At 41.3% G+C, this 14,209-nt stretch overlaps 1 long non-coding RNA gene across 1 annotated transcript; it reads right to left on the bottom strand.

Moving 5' to 3' along the window:
• On the bottom strand, positions 1,007-13,688 carry LOC110403303. Its single transcript, XR_002441610.1, has 3 exons — positions 13,656-13,688; positions 4,110-4,232; positions 1,007-3,978 (listed from the first exon to the last, which is right to left on the bottom strand). It is a non-coding gene; the product is annotated as an uncharacterized LOC110403303 (long non-coding RNA).

Genomic DNA, 14,209 nt, shown 5'->3' with positions numbered 1-14,209 from the left:
ACTATGCATTTTTTAAAACTTGTGTATGCATAAGCCTCTTATTTAATGAATGACTCCCTTTGTATTTACATGTTCCACCATCCACAGAACAAATAGGGTTTAGTCGTTTGAGAAAGAAAACTTCTAGTCCTCGAGGAAGAAGAGGGAAAGGGAAAAAAGTACTTGCAGCTAGTTTATGGAAGTGGTAAAAGAATCAGTTAGCATCTCAGTGTTAGATCCTACCTGATCTTCAAGGCATTCTGTGGTCACAAATGTGCTCTTTCTTAAGTTACATTCCTGATTCATTCCGCAGCTCCTGACAGAGAAAAAAATCTGACGCAAACATAACTAGAACTTATTGGTTTCAATGCAGCTGGATTCAGATCACACATGGACAAAAAAAGTTATTTTCGGCTGCTTTGGATCATTATCCTAAATTAGGAGCATCTTACCAGACCTGAAGGCTTCTTAATCTTACAGGTTCCCCCCCCCCCCCCACTTTAAGTTCTGCTAATAAATGAAATACATGAAATAATACATGAATTAAAAATATATGGCAGAAATCATTTCTGAGGATTTAGCAGCCAGGATAGGAATGCACTGAAAGCAGCATTTTAAGTTGTCTTGGTCTCCAAAAGGAAATAGTTATAAATTAGTTCTAGGGCACTCTGACTCATTTATAAGAGCGGTTCGAGAAACTCTTCAATATTAATTAGTAGCCTGTGAATTCAGCCTGTGTAATTATGATGAGACAGTTCTTTGGGTATGAAAGAGCTAACTTATCATATTTTTGAATTCGCCATCTATAAGCTTGAATATTTTTGTATTTCCATATTTCTCAAGTAGCACTTAATTTAATCTTATCCCCATTTCTTTCAATAAACCATTGTTGCATCCCTTAAGCAGCACAGCTTCCTCCTCTAACTCATCTCCCCGTGAAATTGGTTTAATGAAGCAGAAAGGTATGAAGCATTAACAACACTGGAATTCATGTGGTAGCACTTCATTTTTCAGAGGCACTCACATTTCCTACCTAATTTATAAAATCAGCACACAAATGATTTTTATCACAGCCATTACATCAGTATAAATTACTGCCTTTTCTATAACACGGCAGTTAGTCAAACTGTTGAAATGATATCTATTAGTCATAGAGAGGAGGAGGGAGAAAGAAAAAACCTGTAGGCAAGACTTAATGCAAAATAAGGACTGATAGCAGTCTTATTGAAACACTGATGTTAATTTACCAAATGGGCCCAAAGTGCAGATATTCTGCAACAGAGAATTAAAAATACACAGAGTAAAGCAAATGGGTCAATTTGTAGGGAACCAAAAAAGAAAGTCAGCAAACAAAGTACGCTGCATCAGAGGCAGTCAGAAATGCAATCAGGAAGCAAAGCCTCAAACCCAAGAAGGCAGAGGTGCCTCGCTCTCAGCCATAGCCCCATAACCTCCCAGGCTCCCTTGTTCACTTCATTACTCTAGCACTGGTTCTGCTTCTGTGCACTGAAGCTTCTCCAAAATGATTGCTATGCTCCTATCTTTTCCCATATGCACTGCTACCTACCTGCATCCTGACCACTCCCTTCCAGGTAGTGGGAATCAGCCCCTTCCACCCATGCTGCTACACAACAGCAAATTATAATAGTGTTTGCTGAGAACATTTTGTAGTGCCCTGCTTTCCCAGGGAGTATGAACTGCTTTTCCAAGATTTAAATCCTGGTTTCCAAAGTTTAGCCTGTTAAAAAGGACCTGCTCATCCTGCAGCTGCATCACATACTTGAAAATACTTTGGTCTCGCAGCACTCTGTAAACAACACCTGTCCCTGCGATGTCTGCTGCTGGCCTTACTGGTTTGTACTGGGTCTCCTCTCCTGCTTGCTACTTCTCAAGCGTGACTCCTTCCAAGGTTGCTCAGTAAAGTCACTGTTACCTTCTTTGTCAGATCTCCCCTCCAAAACTGCCTATGTGAAACAGCCATCTGATACAAAAGGCAAAAGGTCAACAGGAAATACTCTTTCAGAAACATGAAGATGCTCCAGGACAATTTACTCTCCTTATAACTTTCATCCTTACTCCCCTTTTCCTAATTATTTCCCCTTCATGTACTCTCTACCTCCAATCTGCCTGGAAGGGCTCGGAGGCAGGGGCCATGCATTCTGATTTATCCTCTCATAGCCGCAAACACAATGGGACATACAGCATCAGGGGCACTTGTCACTAGGAACACTGAGTATTACATTTATTCATAAATAAATCTGATCTGAGGAGGCTGTCAGTGCAACAGCATTATACCTACAAGGTCTACACTGTTCAAGTCACCTTTCACCCGCATGTTTTGCTTTATATTTGGATCTCCTTCTGCTTGCAGTTTACATTTAATAGCCTTTCCCTTTATACAACATTAGGGACATTTTGCTGCCTTTCTGTACTTCTAGCAGGCATAAAACTGTTGTATAAGCGTCTACTGATGGCACCTTGTGGCTAAACCAGAGAAATGCTTGGGAGCGTGAATAAGCATGAGGAAGTCAGGCAAACACCAAGAAAACAAAACAAACTGGAGAGCACATCCCTTCCCATAGTGACTGCTGGAAAATTAAGAGGCAGCTCTGAAAAGTTTTGCAGATTCCTCCTTGGCAAGGCATTGCACAAGCCTGTCTGCCTGCTGCTCTTCACAGAGTGCTGGAGCAGGAGGTGCCAGGGGTGCAAGCAGGGGATTTTGCCTTAACACTCATCCCAGCAGGAGGCAGGAGAAGGGGGAAGGGACTGAGGCTTTCACTTGGCTAAGTGAACTGGCAAATCCAACTAATCCAATGTGCAAGGGGGAGGAAGGAAGGAGCCGGGCTTTTTCCTACTACTGAGAGCTTCTGTCAGTCTTAACACCAGCTTTGTTGGGTGCCTTTTGACTCTGCAGAAGAGAAAGTCTGCTCTCAGCCCAGGGATCTGTTTCTGGTCTGCACTGGTCAGTGAAACCATTGACCTCCACAGCAGCCCTTTCTATATCCCTTTTTGGAGTCATTGCAGTACTTGCTGCCATGGATGGAAATAAATGCTCTGAATTTTGCTGGAGAGACCCAGAACACCAGCTGACTGGTGTTCCTGAAGGCACGCAACAAGGCATTTGGTTCTCATCTCTCCAGCTTCCTCTGGTAGCACAAGTGTGGGTAGCAGGTCTTAAATGGGCCCAGATCTGCAAGTCAAGTGCTAGTTGGTCATCATAGCCAGGGCTCAGCATGGTGTGAGCCATCAGTAAGGTCACCAGATCCTGGCTGATTTGGTCAGGATAAGACCTGACCAAGACAACCATCAGCAAGGCATGACCAAAACTGAACATACACTAGTGCTGGACCTGTTAGTGTTAATGCAATTGTGTTCACACACACACAGAAGCATCTGACAGGATCCCCACAACACAGAGAGTAACAACAGAGGGATTAAGGACAGCAAAGGACATAGATATACCCTATAGAAAAAGGGTACTTAGAATCAAGCAGTATTATGTGAGATATGTCCTAAGTAAAGACCAGCAAACCAGAGTGCTAAGATATAGGCAGATGGGATACCTAAGTCAGCTGAGAACATCCCAAAAATGCTGTGAGCACATGAAGCAAGCTCTGATGGTGACCCAACCAGTGAGCTATACAAAGCTGGTTTAAATAAAGACTGACTCATCAGCAGCGTTTTTTGGACTTTTCTAGACTAGTCATTTCTTCCTAACCAATCCAGCAAGTAACTCTGCATGTGTATCTGGGTCCCAGTCCGTTTTACATATCTTTAATATTCGTTAGTATATTTCCCAGTCCTTTTAGGAGCTGGCTCCAAATTTCTGCTCCCAACAGCTTTCAGGATTAGTAAGCAGCATATATGTCTTCTGGGAAGAGAAACAGAAGACCTGCGGCTTGCCCATGATCACCCAATGGATCAGATCTCTCCTGAGTTCCAGAGACAGAAGTAAGCGATCACAGGATCCAAATACAGGTCTTCATTCTAGAGGAAAATCTTCATGATGGAAGATTAGAGAGGTCATTTCAAGTATGAAGGCATGCAAATAAGCCATGCTAAAAAGCTGGATATTGGAATGCCAAAAGAGTAACAAAAAGAAGAAGTGTATCTTTGCCAGCTAGACTTACAGATTCTCAGCAGACCTGATCAAGTGCCCTGCAGGAAGGACGTCAAACCAATGGCTCTACATGCCTTATATGAACACAGCGCAGATGATTCACCCTGGCTGTCCACCCAAGGGTTGGTGCACTCTGCATTAGAAAACAAATGAGGCTCTCAACAACCAAAAACCTTTAGGAGCAGCACTATAAAGTAAGCAAACAAAAGAAAGAACAGTTTTGTACCAGACCTCACTGGTAGCTATGTCAATTCTATTTTTTCATGGCCTTCTGCAGCGCTACACAAACTCATTTTCAGTAGCTTCAGTATACACAGATTCTGTATATAACTGCACAAGTCTATCTTGTCAGGCTAATTTGGGGCTTTTCAACTCAGTGGAGACAGATGACGTTTCTTTTACTAATTAAAAAATAGATTGCAATAACAAAAATTCCACTTCTGTTATGTACATAAAATGGCAGGCAAAGAGAGAGAGAAATCAGCAGTACCTGGCATGATCTTTTTCTTTTTTTCCTTTAGAAAATCTTTTTTTTTTTTTTAATCTTCTACAAAAACACTTCCTGCCATAAAATAACTCTTGCAATTCTGATGGTACATTTTGCCCTATATCCACTTAATACTATATGGAAATTAACACCAGAAGATACGGAAAAAAGTCTCACATCAAGACTTTTACCTGGAAGCAGAGGAAAACTCCAGGTAAAACCTGGAGCAGAGCAAAAGATTCAGTGAAGCCCCTAAAGACTTTGGTGTTCCATATCATCTGGAGGGTGTTCAGATACTACTGCGATAAGCAGCCTTACAAAACTTGGGAAAGGTTGATGGCTGAAATTGGAATCTTTTTTTTTTCCTCCCACACCCCAAAGTAGGTGTTTTACTGCTTTTTTGAAATAATAAAGCTAAAGGCTCGTCTTTACCTTTCTGTGTAAATAACTTCCTTTGCCTGGGGTGTTCATCATCGATTTGACCTTAAAATGCATGGCAGTGTTCTTAGCAATATTCAATCAATGGTAGGATTAAAGGTGAAATCAGTTACACAGAGGAAGCCTACTGCTGTTCCACCAGTGTGGTGGCTCTAATCTCTCTCTGAGAGACTAAAGATCATAACTGATTTACTTCTCTTCCCTGGGGAACAATTTTCTGTAGCCTGAAGCAATCAGGAAACAGACTGAATTGGCTTTAATACCCATCTGCCCCAGGGGGGAGAGAGAGTGAAAAGCTACTAGGTTGTTTTTTCTTCATACTTGTAATTAAATAAACTATGACAAATTTGACAGGCAGAATTTCTAGCAATACCAGTTGTCTTCAAACTTCCTACTCAGTATGTAATTGATATACAGCAGTTATTCCCAAGCTAACTGAGGAATACTTTAGCGTTAAAATCACTGCTCTTCTCTACATACCACAATTTAACCTATTGGCAACTTACCTCTAATTTTCACACTTAAGATAAAAATAACTTTCAAGGTTGTAAGGATAGGAAAACTTGTCTTGCTTTGGTTTTGTTTCTCTTCACTGGCATCTTCCTGATATGTCAAGAATGCACGGCATGCAAACAAAATGGTACTGATCCAGTGGAAAAACAAATATTAGATGTGGTACCCAAGAGGGCTGTGTACCAGGGGAGGACAATCTATGAAGCATTTCCATGTAGATCAATGTGAAATTATATATTACTAACAGGTCAGCCAATAAAGTTTTGTTATTATTGCTTTTCGAAACAGTGACAAAAAAGTTGACAAGTTTTCTCTAACAAATTTTCTGCAACTCATTTCCCAAAGTTGCCATAACATATATCTATATACACATATATAACACATTTTATAGATAAAGCCCATCTTAGTGTCTAAAAAGGGCAGGAAGCAGAGCAGCGTTGCAGAGAGTATAGCCATTTCAGATACACTGCTGTCTGCCTTTCTTACCTAAATACTCGGAATGAGACGTTGTTAAATACTCCATGGGGAAGACAGGAGGGCTCATGGTTTTTCATTTTACTGTATTAGAACCAGAGACAACTTCACATAACCTTAGCTGAGACAGATTACTGTCATAGACAATTTTTTCCTTAATTTTTTAAATAATTTTAAGCTTATTCATATATAGTCAGAGAAAAGCAAAGAATTAAGAAATGCATTAATTTCTTTGACCAGATCTCTCACCATAAGATACCAGGGCACGACATCCTAGCATTCAGAAGATACAAACTTGCCGCTGCACCTGTCAACTGTTTCCAAAGCACAGTACCAATGCCTCAGCATTGCAGAGGATGACACTGCCTACCCATTTTACAAATGGAAATACAGAGATAGAAATATAACAGAAGCTTTGCCAGAACATGCACTGATATTTCTCCCCAGTTTGCAGTAATTCAGTGATATCTTCTCAATAAGTGTCTACATTCTGATTATTACACCTTCAAAAATTATCACACATTATATGAGATGAACTTCCAAAATTGGCAGCACTGAAGAACTTGAAGATGAAGACAGTTAAACCCAGTTCATCACTGGTCCTACAAAGGATTAATCAGAGGACAACACAGCAAAACTATTACCACCTCCCTGGTGTATATTTCCTGCTGTATCCAGTTACTAACGAAATATAGAGAAGATGATTCTGGTGATCAGCTACCTACAGCACATGAACAGGTTCTAATTTTAAACAGATATCTACAACAAAGTGATGTGAATGTAGTCAACATTCTGAAGTTAGGAAGTCCCTTGCTGAAGATCCGTGGGCTCCTACACCTAAACCCATTTGTCAAGAAGTATCAGTCAGTGCGCAATTATGGACCCTGAATGGCACCTTACACAACTATGAGAAAAATGGAAATCCTGTGCTATACCATGCACCAACATAATAGCACAGGACACATTCAGTACATCCTTCTCTGGTGCTTAAAAAACTTCTTTGGGGCACCAGTCCTGAACTTCCATAGCTTCCCAGAGTTATCATACTAAGTTCTTCCTACCGAAGACAGAAAATTAACTTAAATGAAACAGCAAACAAGAATTGAATGAGAAATCACTCACCTAGAGATTTTTTGTCAAACAGTTAGTTAAGAGAATTGGCAGATACCGGAAGGCTGCTCTGAAAGTAGTGCCTCCTATTTTATTATGTTGCCCGACAACATCAGAGGCAAATGTTGGTGGATGGCAGTAGAGATTGAACCCACCCACCAATATCCCACTACATGTTGTTGCCATGTGACAGATGGCAGCAGAGATAGCCTGACAGAATGGCATCTGACATGGAAGTATTCACGAAGCAAAGTGGGGGGAATTGAATTCCTCCATGCAGAAAAAACAGCACCCACTGACATTCATCAATGCTTTCTGAACATTTCTGGAGATCAAACAGTGGAAGTAGCAGAGAGGCAGTGGGTGGTATGTTTCAGCCATGGCAATAGCAGCATGAAAGACAAGTCATGTTCCGGATGGCCATGTACAGCTGTCACAACACAAAATAAAGGGTGTCTCAATCAGCGCATCAGTGCAAATCAGCAGATTATGACCAGAGAACTCTGTACAGAGCTCAGTGTCAGCTTCAATGTGTTGGAAACAATAATAACAACGTTGGAGCACCACAAAGGTTGTGCCAGGTGGGACCCACCAATGCTCACACAGGAAAAAAAGAGCACTGCAGGCAAGTCTGTCAGGACTTTCTGAACCAACACAAGGCTGAAGGTGACAGCTTTCTGGATTGCATCACTACCACTGACAAGACATGGTGTCACCACCACAAGATGGAGTCAAAGTGGCAGTCCATTAAGTGGCAATATGTGAATTCCCCATCAAAGAAAAAGCTCAAGACACAGCCCTCAGCAGGTAAAGTGATGTGCACTGCCTTTTGGGATAGCAAAGGGGTGACACTTCTGGATTTCCCGGAATCCAGACAAATCATCAACTTCGAGAACTACATCGTGATGCTGGCTAAGCTGAAAGCTCATACTACCAGGGTAAGGCCAGAGCAGGAGAGAACCTCTCTCTCGCAACACAGCAACACCAGGCCCCATACTAGTTTGATGACCATGGACCACGTTGCCAGTCTTGGCTAGAGTGTCTTACCACACCCACCACATAGTCTGGATTTGACACTTTCTGGCTTCCATCTGTTCAGGCCAGTGAAATATGGGCTATCTGGGCAACATTTTCCTAGCAATCACATCATCACAGCAGCTGTGAAACAGTGGGCCACCTTCGCTAGTGCAGATTTGTATGAGCACAGCATGCAGGCTCTTGTTCATCACTGGCAAAAATACATAGGTAATGGTGGTGAAATGTGTTGAAAAACTGTTTTTTAGCTGAGAATTTGCTCTATCAAATAACGTGCTCTTTGTATCTCTTGTACTTTCCATGGAAATAAATAGGAAGTGTTACTTTTGGAGTGACATACATATGTTGAACTCTGAACTTAATTTGCACCCATCTTCAAAAAATCTATGTTTTAAAACATGGCAAGTGTTTAAAATGGGCATTGGACATTTTTCGTTTGGTTGAAAGAATGCATACAGCCACAAGGAGGTCAGACAGGTGAGCCATTTTCCTAAGAGCTAAAAATATTTACCTATGTGCAATCAATAGTGACACAGGAAGCTAACAGAGACTGCTGAAAACTGTTTTATGCTGAGATTGCTGATAGAGAAATTACACCACAAAATATATTCACTCAATTTTGTTACAGAAATTTTAATTTGAATATATTCACAAGTCTATAGGCAGCTTAAAAATACCTCAGTGCTAACATACAAAACCAACCTTTTTAAAAAAAAAAATTCCCCATTTCCCCTATTTCTCTTCTGCACCTGCTTTTTATTGCAATAGCCACAGGCTGTAATAAGACAGCAGTGTGGCTTCAAGCCTTGATACAAAGGAAGCTCTGTCTCAGCCAGTTACTCATCCACAGGACATGATAGCTCCCATTTCCTCCTCAGTCTTGCTTTCCCAGAGCAGAGACAGAAGCCACATTGCAGAACTGTCAAGATCCTAAAAACTGATTGTTAAACGCCAATTACCTTGATTAGGTTTCCAAAAAAAAAAAAGCCAAGAGATGCAGACCGAAGATTTACATGCTATGCTCTAATCTGATAAACTGGAGCTCAAGCTGAACTTCCCTGTTCAGAGATCCTACACAGATCTTCTCAAAATTATTGTTGTTTCACTTCAGATAGGAAAAACGCACCAAGGATCAATCGTTGCAACAAAATTTCTGGTTATTTTTAAACAGCAGCTTCAGAGTTACTTTCTTCTTCAATGAAGAATTATCTATAAAAGTGGTTGTAAACGTGTCTGGATTTATTCAGAATTTCCCAAAGGAAATAACATCATCTGGGCTAGAAAGTTAGAATTAGACTGAATCACATACCAGCAGGAAGCAGCTTAGAAAAAGGCTGTGGGGCTTTTAACATTTGTGGAAGCAGAGGATGCTCAGCATTTAGAAAAAACGAACACTAGTCTTTGCCTTCCTCTGAAAACATTTCACCAATTCTTCTGAAGACCATCTTCACTACAACCAGAACAAAGAGGTTGGTCATCACCCCCAAGATCTGTCTACCTGATGGCTAATACCATCACGACATGACAGTGACAATAAGTTATAGGAACAGAGTCAGAACAGGCTCATAGGTTCCACACGACTCACAACTCACGACATGCTGCACAGTGCCATGACAGCTGCACAGTCACTCTTGACTCCCTAAGCATAATCATAGAACTATCCAGTTTGGAAAACACTTTCAAGATTAAGGCTGTAAGGAGAAAAGGAAACTGCGTGGGACATAACACCAAACAGACAGATTGGAGGGGGGGGATGGGAGGACGTCACTGCTTCAGCACTCAGCTCTGCCAAGTGCCTGGCCTGTCACCTTCTTCCTTGGGAACTCAGTCAGGAGGTGAGAAAGGCCACCAACATTCTTCAGCTGCACAAGTAGAACAAGAACACACAAACCCTAGGGCCTGGCTGCAAGGCAGAGCATTACAGAGGATATCATTTTTTAGCCACCTACCTCTGTTACCCACAGGGCTGGGGATAGCCCTGCTCACAGGGAGAAGGGGAAGAATGAAACAACCCTGGAAAGCCTTGAGCTGGCTGTGTTTTAACCCTCACCTCAAAAAAAAAAATCCACCCAAGATCTCAGTTTGCAGTGCACAGCTACACTGAATAACACAGACCCAGGTAGCTTGACATCACCATCGTTACAGCAAAGTCATATTTGTCCTGCTGTCACCTCATTCAGTATGACACATGGCTCTTCAGACATCCCATATGCTGAGGCATTTCTAGATCTCTCCCAAAGCCAAATGCAAATAACATTAATTTTTTGGTGATGAAGGAATGTCACTGAATTTCTGCACCCGATGACTTCATATCTTCACTGCAAAGTAGATTTTGAATGGGTAAATGTCTTAGCCTGAAATCTAACATCTGACAAAACATTTGATATACACTCCTTGCTGGAGAAAGGGTCTGTCAGAAGCAGGTCTTCTGACAAAGCCTTTCCTTAATATTTGTTATCTGACCTATTCACTTTCTCAAGCTCTGACATCTTACTGCAAATATTAAAGGCTCCAGAATAAGTTAAACTGAGGCCTCTGACCAAGAAGGAAAGCACTAGGAGCCCAAACTTCAATTTGCAGGGGAAGTTTTCCTATGCAGCAAGCCAGCAGCTACAGCTGGAACTCAGCTCAGGGCCCCAGATAGCTGTGCAGTCTGCTAAACAATCATGCCATTAATTTCTCAGAAATGAAATTTAACTGTAATATTTATAACAATTACACACATCTGAGAGGACAAATCATCCTATCGTTCACATCAGTACGCCTCTCCTGACCCTCTGTTTCTTCTTCTTTTAATTAATGCTTTCTGTATCCTCCTCGTCCAAGTGTGCAGCAGTGCCCTATGAGCCAGAACCACAGCAGAAAAAAGAGGACTTTCTACATCTTTATTTAATTCTATTATATGGCTCATTGTTGAACACAGAAAACTGTTTTCTGTAAAGAAGGGTTCTAGCTCATCATCTGAGAATAATTCAATTATTTTCCTTTCAATTACATTTTAAGTAATTATTTTAAGTGTCCTTGCAATCACTTTATCAACCATGCATCTCCTGCTGCCTATCAGAAGGTGGCAGACCAAACAGCTGGGGATTTCTGCACCATCAACCTGCTTCAGAGACCACCTCCAGCACAGAAAAACACCAATCACCACAGTAGATGTGATTGTCCCTTAGGAAGAAGCGCCCACAATGACTTTATCACCAGTAGTATAATTTCACACATTCTTCATGTCAGAAAGCCTTGTTGCAACACCAATTGTGTCCACTTTGCAGTGTCAAAACTTCTCCTTCTCTCTCACAGATCACCAACAAATTATATTTTGATATTACCAACAAAGATAGCTTGGTAAAATTCATTTAAACTGGAAAATTCTAATCAATGTGATACGATTCAAGTATTTTGCTAATGGGCTGCTTCAATGCTCCAAGCCTCAGCCCTCCCTGGCAGGCACATCAGAAATTCTGGTCCAAATCCTAACCTTCGTACCCGGTAACACAGCCAGGTAACCTGACATTGAGGGTTGTACTGACAGACCAACATTTCACCCCAACTACCAGCACAGCTTAGTACAACAAGCACTTTCGTAAGACTCGAGCAAAGGGAAAACTATATAGATGATGAAAATCCACAAAAGCTGCTGTTCAAAAACCCACTTCTTTTCTACAAAAGAAGATGTCAAAAAACCGCAATAATAACATTTTAGTAATAAATATTCAGCTTTGTTACGGAGCTTTGGAAGAACAAGCCTCCAAAGTGGAGCTCTGTTCTGTGGAAAAAACAGTTAATTTTTTTTCTTAAACATTGGTAAATATCATAAGGTCATAAAGGGTATAATGGGTTAACACTACAAAAGCACTCAGACATTTTCTCCAGTCCCTCCACCTCTGGAAGATAAAACAGAGAGACAAGAAAGTTGTGATGTTCTTTTGACCTTCTGCCAAAGGTAAGGACCACCTGTCGGTTTGAATTTCCCTTGCAAATCTGCTGGAGCTGCAATACTGAAACTGCACTGCTGGTGCCTGCTTTATCTCTGATTAGCCATCATTTGGGACCACTGTTCAACTGATGGAGCAAATGACTGCACTGAGCTGGCATTTCCTATCTCCCCATCACACAATTGTTTAGAATAATATCTCAGTGCAACTGAAATGCAGTTTTATTTCTCCTCTCATCCAATCCCAGAAGAATAAGAAAAATTGTAATACAAAGGTTTATTTTTATCTTACTGAAGAAGGATATTGTACACTCTGATGAACAATACTAGGATTAAGGTGGTCTCAAAGAGATGTTTGCGGCTCAGGATATGCCCTCTATGCTCAGAAAAGGATGTTTCTCTCCAAGTGGCACAATATTGCCCAAGAATATAGTTTTACCCGTTAGGAGGATTTCTCAGTGTTTTCCTGAATAGCTGCCAAAAAAGACCTACTGGTCTTCCGGCTGTATCAAGTATCAGCTGGCATTCCCCAGTTTTCCCCAGAGCTGGCTACACTTTCTGTGACAGTCAGAGCAATCCATGTGTACAGTCTTTGCTCCCTGACAACGCCACACCAGAGTCAGGGTACTGCAGTGGTTACAGGCACTACCTGTCAACTCTCCTTCCTTTCTCTTTCTTTATTTCACTGTAATATCATAGAATCTTAGAATGGCTGAGATTGGAACGGACCTTAAAGCCCACCCAGTCTCAGTCTCCACCGTCAGCTGGCTGCCTCCAACCAGGTAAGGCTGCCCAGGGCCCCATAGACTTTCCATCTAATATTTTCTTTCGTCACTGAAATCGTTCACTGACATCACCATCACCCTCTCTAAAGGGCACAGGCAGCAGCTTAATGCATGCTTAGAGCAGTGACAACATAATGGCTTTAAGTTGCACCAAGGGATGTTCAGGTCAGGAGTTAGAAAAAATTTCTTCTCACAAAGAGTGGTGAAGCACTGGCACAGGCTATTCAGGGAGGTGGGGGAGTCACCTTTCCTGGAGACAGTTAAGAAATGTGGCGATGTGAAGCAGAGGGACATGGTTAGAGGGCATGGTGGGGATGGGTTGACAGCTGGACTTGGTGATCTTAGAGGTCTTTTCCAACTTTAATGGTGTTCTGATTGTATCATCTAGCAAAGGGTGATCCAAGGGAAAAAAGGACCTGGATTCCACATTGCTACATCTGCTATAAGCTTCAGCTTCACCTCTGCACCAATGGTGGCATAATTACCCACCATTGCATAGACCTTTGAACCACAGAAGTAAAAGAAATATTATAAAATTGTCAAATATTATTTAATAAAATTGGCTTCTGCCATTGCAGCTGTTTAATATATACATTAATTTAGCATACCTTTCCCTTACTGATTCTCAGCATTAGTAAAAACTATTTCTCTTGTAATGCTGTAACATGATAGAAAGCGCAGCAGTGACAGCAGAATAACAAGGTCCAAGGCGGCAGCAAGTGAGAATTTGCTCAAACACAACAGCCTTGGGCACAGAAACAAAGAAAAGAAGCTGCTTACCTTCAAAATGCCTCAGGTACACAGGAATCTCCAGCAAAATACTTTTGCCTCCCCTGCCAAACCTTAAATGAGGTCTGGGAAGGGTTGGATCCTGGCTCCAGCCCTTCTGGTCACTCAGGTGCATTGCTCACACCTGAGCTCCCCCGGGTTGGCCCTGCCTTCCCACTAGGTGCTCAATCACTGGTTCAGGCTATGACTTAGCATTGCCACTGCACTTCTTGAAAACAAATCCTCACTTGGAAACATTAAAAATATACAGAATTTTTTTTTTGCATATTTATGTTTGTTTAAATCATTTGCTCTAGGATTCTATCAATTCAGATGAAAATTAAAGATTTTATTTTTGAGACATGATATATCACACAAATTAACTATGGAAAAATCTTGAGGAAAAAAAGCATTTTTAATGCTTTGAAATTGCATGAACTGTATTGTGGCTAATATGGTCTTGTCAGTCACCCTCTCTTCTGTCTGTTTTATGAACAAATTAAGTCTATTCCAAATGGGAGGCTCTGCTCTGCCAGACCTAAGACCCCATGTTTGCAAATATACAT

Source organism: Numida meleagris, chromosome 8, assembly GCF_002078875.1.
Source record: "Numida meleagris isolate 19003 breed g44 Domestic line chromosome 8, NumMel1.0, whole genome shotgun sequence".
Lineage (NCBI taxonomy): Eukaryota > Metazoa > Chordata > Aves > Galliformes > Numididae > Numida > Numida meleagris.
Note: the sequence above shows the minus strand (reverse complement) of the source record. Positions and strands in the feature narration are given on the sequence as shown.